We start from the raw sequence: 7,515 nt of genomic DNA, 5'->3' as shown, positions 1-7,515 counted from the left end.
ATAAAAGTTTTTAAAACAATTTTCTCTCCTTTAGAGAACAGATTTTAAAATATAACAAATACAATTTCTTCTGTGTGCTTTTCTAGTTTGTGTCTATAATAACGTTAGTTCATCATACTCAGTCCCCATTAGCCATTCAAATATAAAGTTTATTCAGAACATTAAAGTTAACATAGTTGATATAAGTTCTTTACTTAGGAAGAGGAATTTTCTAAATCTTACTTCTCCAGGCTTCAGTTTTTCTATATCTAAAGTACAACTGTAGAACCCATTGTAAAACTACATTTCTCTAGCAACAAGTTTAAAATCAATGTCTTCTAAGCAATGGAACATAAAAATTTGTGTCTATCCAGACATTATTTATCATTTGCAACAGGATCTCCTTGGAGACTGTTTTTAAATGTAAATTTGTAAGCTGTTGCCCTGGTTTACTTAATCAGAATTTCTGAAAAGTAAGGCAAAGTAAACTACACTTTAATAATGTTCCCAAGAGCTCTTTGGACATGTTAAAATTTGAAAGTGTTTGCATTACAGATTCCATAGTTCTTCACCTGGAATCCCACACTTATTCAGTTCACTGAAACTTTATAAGGAAGTGAAGAGTAAATGTATTCATATATATATATTCATATACATATATCAAATACTTAGACTTCATTAGCTACAAAACAATATGTTTTGATTTTCAAATAAAAAATCAGCCATACTAAATGAGATGTAAGAAAAACTGAGTTTTTTATTATTAATAACAATTGTATGAAATATCTAGCTCAGACCCAAAATCAGATCAATGAAGTTATCACTTATTCATTCTCCAACAAATCTTATGCAAATCATTCTACTAAGTACTGGAGATACAAATATGAATTAGACATGATCTTTCTAGACTTAGGGAAACTAGTAGCCTTTCAATTACTCAGTAGGGAGTGTGTTTGAAAGCAGAATAACAGCAAGTAGAGAAAGTAAAAATGAATAGATAGCAAGTATATATTACTTTAAAGAATGAAAGAAGGAAAAGGATTGACTAAATTGAAACCAAAGAAATATCGGTCAAAAGAGTGTGCCTTTGGTATATGAAAGCTGGATTCTGATAAGCTGAAAGGAATCACTTAAAAATACAGGAGAGAGAGAAAAACAAATGGATTAAATTCCCAGAAGAAAGAGTCCAAAGTGTAATCAAGAACACAGAAGGATTGTTCAGTCTTAATCAGCATCTTGACCTCCACTCATACCAGATGGGATACAGGTAAGCATCCAAGACCACAGAGAAGGCCCGTTCTGAGCAAGGTTCCTACCTATTTTCATAGCAGAAGCAGGAATCTGATCTGAGAATGGAATGCTATAGAATTTGGGGAGGAAGGTCAAAGGTATGAAAAACTGAGAACAAGGGACTTATTTGGGGAGAAGGCCTTTATCCAGAGCCTTTGGCACTGGTAAGGATTCTGGTTAGGGCAGTCAGTGATGGCGTCTTTCTCAGTATGAGCTGTCACCTGATATTGAAAGTGTTCACATTAGAGGAGATAAAATGGGGATACTGCTTATAATTATGATGACTAATATAGATGCTCTGATGTGCCAGCCATGCACTCCCTTCAAGACTATCTTCCTCTGGTTTCTGGACAAGGTCTGACTGACAGCCCTCAGCTGCCAGCAGCCTTCCTGGCAAATTAATCTCAGCTAAAGAGAACTGTCATTCCCAAGCCATGATTTTTCCCCAGGTGCAGTCTGAGGGATTGCATCAACCCAATGACTAGTCAGTGCAAGGATATAGAACCCTGTCTCCTTGCCCCACTTTGCAGCAAGGCTGAAGATGCATCCCAGTTTCAGTATTCCCACAGGGTCAGCTGAGGCCTTTGTTGCTACTGAACAGTGTTCAACTTCTTTCTATACCCACTCCACTGCCTTCCCTCCCTCCACAGAGTTTTCACATAAAATGCAGGATACCAGATAAGTTTGAATTTTAGAGATCTTTGATCCTAGATATTGTGTTTTACATTGTTTACCAGAAAATGAAATTTAAATTGTCATCCTATATTTTTATTTTCTAAATCTGGCAACCCTATCACAGGTATAGATTCTGAGAGTATTCGCTAGTAAACTTTCTTCACACTAATCTCCATCCCAGAGTCACCTCCCTGGAAATCTGACAACAGTTACTAATTTTTGTAATTTAATCTCCTTCTGGATGACAGGAAATGAGGAACCTATGTCTGAGGATAGGTAGACTATGAACAATTCCCAACACAAGGTAGCAGAATATCAGTGTAAATATTAACCTTCGGTGGTGTACTTGGATAACATATAGTTAGAAGGACATACACTTGCATATGGAACTTATTGAGAGTTTGAGAAATATCAGGTAAATACGGCACCCATAATGACAATGTAATTGGATTATTGTTTTTGTAGACTATTGATCCTGTAGAAGAAGGATAATAAATAGCTGAAGAGGATTAAATAACTGTTAAAGACTATGTGAAAGACAGAGGTGGAAAATTGACACCTTCTACCCTGGAAGAGTAATGATTTCTTTTTTCTTTCTATAAACATATATTACTACATGTTTATAGCCTTAATCTGTCCCTTATCTAAAAGTTTAGAGAGTGTTTGATCCATCCATACAGAAGCTCACACAAAATCACATAAGAACAATGGAGGTGCAGCAGTAGGCACGTGAACCTGAGTTCAGAGATCTTCTCACATACTGCATAATGCAAAATCTGCCAGATTTATAAAACAAAGAAAAGCCCCATGAATTTATAGCTAGGGCACTAGCAGAGACAATATCCCACAAGGATAGGATACCATTCTCTAGAAGAAAATACACATACTTACATATACATATACATACACATACAGATAATTTGCCCTGTGTGCCCAAGAGGTAAATCCCTGGGTCTGAGAGACAAGAAATGGAAGAAGAGATGATCTCACTTTATTTCAGTCCCTGTGAACCACCTGGAGAATTGCTTCACAATTATGAGGCCCTGTGAGTTAAGAAGTTCTACCTGTCAAAGGACAAACACTTCCACCAGTGAATCAGCAAGAGTCCCATGGCACTTTAAGTTATGGTTGTCAGCATGGCACTCCAGAGTTCACATGACAAAAGACTAGCAGGCAAGAGGAGAAGTTGTAAAGCTGGATGAGAGTAATTAAATTCAATCATAAGGAAGAAGTAAAACTATGATTACTCAACAGAAACAGGAAAGGAGAAATGTATTTGGCATACAGGTAAGCCACTTAGGTATCACTTATTCATCCTTTCTCAAATTGTGATGGTATATGAACAAGTTTATAGAAATAATGGCCTGAAAAAGATATAGTGACCAAAGACCTGGTATACTCCCTTATAAGCACTATAGTAAGGCAAGATAGCAGAGATACAAAAACAAAACAACAAAAGAGTACTAGCATAGAGTCACATAGAGGTCAAAACAAATTTTCTCTAAATTCAGAATGTGTACACATATGTATACACACATAGATAGATAGTTAGATACAGATATATAACTCTCTTCTGATTTCCCAAAAAATTATGATCTACTATCATTGAAAAAAAAATCACTTTATGAAATATTCAAACTAGCATTATTGAGAACCTACAATGTCTCAGACAATTTTCTTATGTTATTTCACCTGCAAACTAAATCTTACCCACAAATTAGGAAATTGAGTTTTAAGAAGTAAATAATGAGCAAGATGGCAGCTAGAGGGAGGAAGCAGAAAGCGAGCCTCCTATTGTGAAATCTTGGATAGATGCTAGAGACAAACTTTGCAGGCATAATCACTGAGAAGAGGCATAACTTTGACCCCTGCACACCTCCAGCCAGTGCAGAGAATCTCCACTTCACGTTAAATGGAGAAACCAGGAAGGCCCCTGGGCGGCCAGTGGTGGCCAGTCACCCGCACCCAGCCAGCTTGGGAAGACACAGACTAGGTGAGCTTCACGGTACCATGGTACTCCCACAGACAAGCCTGGGCCAGAGCAGCATAGCCCCCTGGACAGAATGACCTCCACCCAGGGAAAAAAGAGAAACTGACTAATAAGCAATAAGAACAATAAAGACATGCAGGAAATGGGGTGGGGCGCACTGAGCGCTGAAGATTGGGGGAAGGGAATCCTTCCTGGGACTGTAAATAAACAAGCCAGGTGGGCTGGAGAGGCTCTGAAGGGAGTGGGGGCATGCACCCAGCACCAGGTGTGGGAAAGCTTGTGAGAGTGGCAGAGAGAGGAAAACGAGGGAAGACCCACTTCCCACATGAGGTGTAAACAAACATGGCGGCTGGCAGGAGCAGCAGCACCGCCCAGTAATCAGGAGCAGGAAAGCTTGTGAAAGTGGCGGTGGGAGGAAAACTCCACAGGAGAGGGGGGAAGACCCACATCCCACATGAACTGTAAATAAACACACAGGCCTGACAACACAGGTGCAATGTCACCTTTGCCAAGGCTTGGAAAGGGGAAAGCTTGTAGCAGAGGCTCCCGCACAGGAGAACTCTGAGCAAACAAAGCCTGCGGGGCCAGGTGAGTGCTAAGCTCACCCCAGAGATCTGCATAAATAACGCCTCCAGAAACAGCAGGCTGACAGCAGCAGGCAGGCAAGCCACAGCTGCAGATACCATTCTCAGAACTCTCTCCACACTCTTTTTTTTTTTCTTCTCCCTACTTTTGATGAGAGAAAAACCGAATTACACCTGCATGCTGAAAAACTTACTGAAACTGTATTGCATTTGAACTTGGGACACTTGGTGGGGTTTTTTGTGTGTGTGTGTGTGTGTGTGTGTGAAGTTTTGTTCTACTTTATGCGTTCCCTTTGAAGAGACAACTACAGAACAACATCTGAGGCACCATCTCCAGGACTGGAGACTGAGACGGACACCTAAATTATTAAGAAGGAAACTTCATTGCATTTGAACTTGGAGGTTTTTTGTTTTTTTGGGTTTTTTTTTATTTTCTATTTTTCATTATATTTTAATTCATTTTTATATATAGGTATTTCTTTCATTTACTTATTTTTTATTTTTATTCTTTTTTTTTTTTACTTTTGATTTACAATCTTCTGTCTCTCTAATGTCTGTTCAGCTTACTGTCAATTAGTACACTAACGCACCCTATTTATACCTTTGAAACTTTCTTCTCTGACACCTTGTTCTGTTTTCTCCTTCTTGTCTATGTATTTGTTTGTCCCTATTGTTTAACTTCTTCCTTTCCATCTCAGCTCACCCTTCCATTCTAAATATTACCATTGTTATTATTACAAGCTAGAAAACACTTAATTGCACACAGTACAGGGACAGTAACAACACCAAAGACAATGACGGGAAGACAGAAAAAACAGGGAAACCAGTTTCCTCACAGCAAAAAATTAGTACAGAAACCAGAGGGGAACGAAGAAAACAGATACTCAGATCCAGACTCCAACAAAATGAAGATAAACTATGCCAAAGGACCCAATGAAGCCCACAAGAATAATTTAAAAGAAGACATACTACAGGTACTCAATGAGAATTTTATAGAGATGATACTGGATAGGGTCAACCAAAATGTACAGGAGACAATCAAGAAATTCCAGGACAGAGAATTCCAAGATGGCGGCTAGAGGTAGGAAGCAGAAAGCGACCCTCCTATAGTGAAATCTTGGAGAGACGCTGGAGACACATTTTGCAGGCATAATCACCGAGAAAAGGCATAACTTTGACCCATCCACATCTCCAGCCAGCGCAGAGAATCTCCACCTCACGTTAAACGGAGAACCGAGGAGGGCCCCCGGGGCCGCCAGTGGCCGGTGCCCATATGGCTTGGGAAAACGCGGACCAGGTGAGCTTCACGGTACCGCGGTTCCCCCACAGACAAGCCTGGGCCAGAGCAGCATAGCCCCCTGGACAGACTGACTTCCACCCGGGAAAAAAAGAGAAACTGAGTACTAAGCAATAAGAACAGTTAAGACACGCTGGAAAGAGGGTGGGGCGCCCTGAGCACTGAAGATTGGGGGAAGGGAATCCTTCCCAGGACTGTAAATAAATGAGCCGGGTGGGCTGGAGAGCCTCTGGCGGGAGTGGGGCGCACCCAGCAACCAGGAGCGGGGACGCTTGTGAGAGGAGGGAAGACCCACTTCCCACGTGAACTGTAAATAAACACGCAGGCCTGACAATGCGGGGCAGTGTCACCTTTCCCAGTGCTTGGAAAGGGGAAAGCCTGTAGCAGAGGCCCCCCGCACAGGAGAACTCTGAGCAAACAAAGCCTGTGGGACCAGGTGAGTGCTAGCTCACCCCAGAGACCTGCATAAATAACGCCGCCAACTACAGGCAGAGAGCAGCAGGCAGGCAAGCCACAGTTGCAGATACCACTCTCAGAACTGCCTCCAGATGCTTTTTTTTCTTTTTCTCCCTACCTTTGATGAGAGAACAACCGAATTACACCTGCAAGCCGAAAAACTTACTGAAACTGTATTGCATTTGAACTGGGGACACTTGGTGGGGCTTTTTTTTTTTTTTTTTTTTCTGTATGTGTGTGAGTGTAGTTTTGTTCTACTTTATGCATCCCCTTTGATGAGACAACTACAGAACAACATCTGAGGCACCAACTCCAGGACTGGAGATTGAGATGGACATCCAAATTATTAAGACTGAAATTGCATTGCATATAAACTTGGAAGTTTTTTGGTTTTTTTTTTTTAATTTTCTATTTTCCATTTTATTTTAATTCATTTTTATAAGTAGATATTACTTTCATATACTTATTTTTTATTTTTTTTATCTTTGACTTTCAATCCTCTCTCTGTCTCTCTATTGTCTGTTCAGCTTACTGTCGATTAGTACACTAACACTCCCTGTTTATACCTTTGAAACTCTCTTGTCTGATACTTTGTTCTGCTTTCTCCCTCTTGTCTGTATATTTGTTTTCCCCTTTTCTTTAACTTCTTGCTTTCCATCTCAGCTCACTCTTCCATTCTCACTATTACCATTGTTATTATTACAAGCTAGAAAATACTTAATTACACACAGTACAGGGACAGTAACAACACCAAGGACAATGACGGGAAGACAGAAAAAACAAGGAAACCAGTTTCCCCACAGCAAAAAATTAGTACAGGAACCAGAGGGGAATGAAGAGAACAGAAACTCAGATCCAGACTCCAACAAAATGAAGATAAACTATGCCAAAGGACCCAATGAAGCCCACAAGAATAATTTAAAAGAAGACATACTACAAGTACTCAATGAGAATTTTATAGAGATGATACTGGATAGGGTCAACCAAAATGTACAGGAGACACTCAAGAAATTCCAAAACAATAAAAATAGAGTATTTGAAAAAGCAAAAGAAGAAATAAAGGAAACCATAGAAGCACTGTATAAACACCAAAGTGAAAGGGAGAACACAATGAATAAATGGATAAGTGAACTCAGGACAAAAATAGACAACATTAAAGAAGAAAACAGCCAGGATATGGAAAACCTCAGAAAAAAGAACGAAACAGAACTGCAAAACAAAACGGAAGGCCAATCCAGCAGAAT

The sequence above is a fragment of the Castor canadensis genome, chromosome 3, assembly GCF_047511655.1.
Source record: "Castor canadensis chromosome 3, mCasCan1.hap1v2, whole genome shotgun sequence".
In the NCBI taxonomy this organism is placed as follows: Eukaryota; Metazoa; Chordata; class Mammalia; order Rodentia; family Castoridae; genus Castor; species Castor canadensis.
This window is presented reverse-complemented; position numbering follows the sequence as displayed.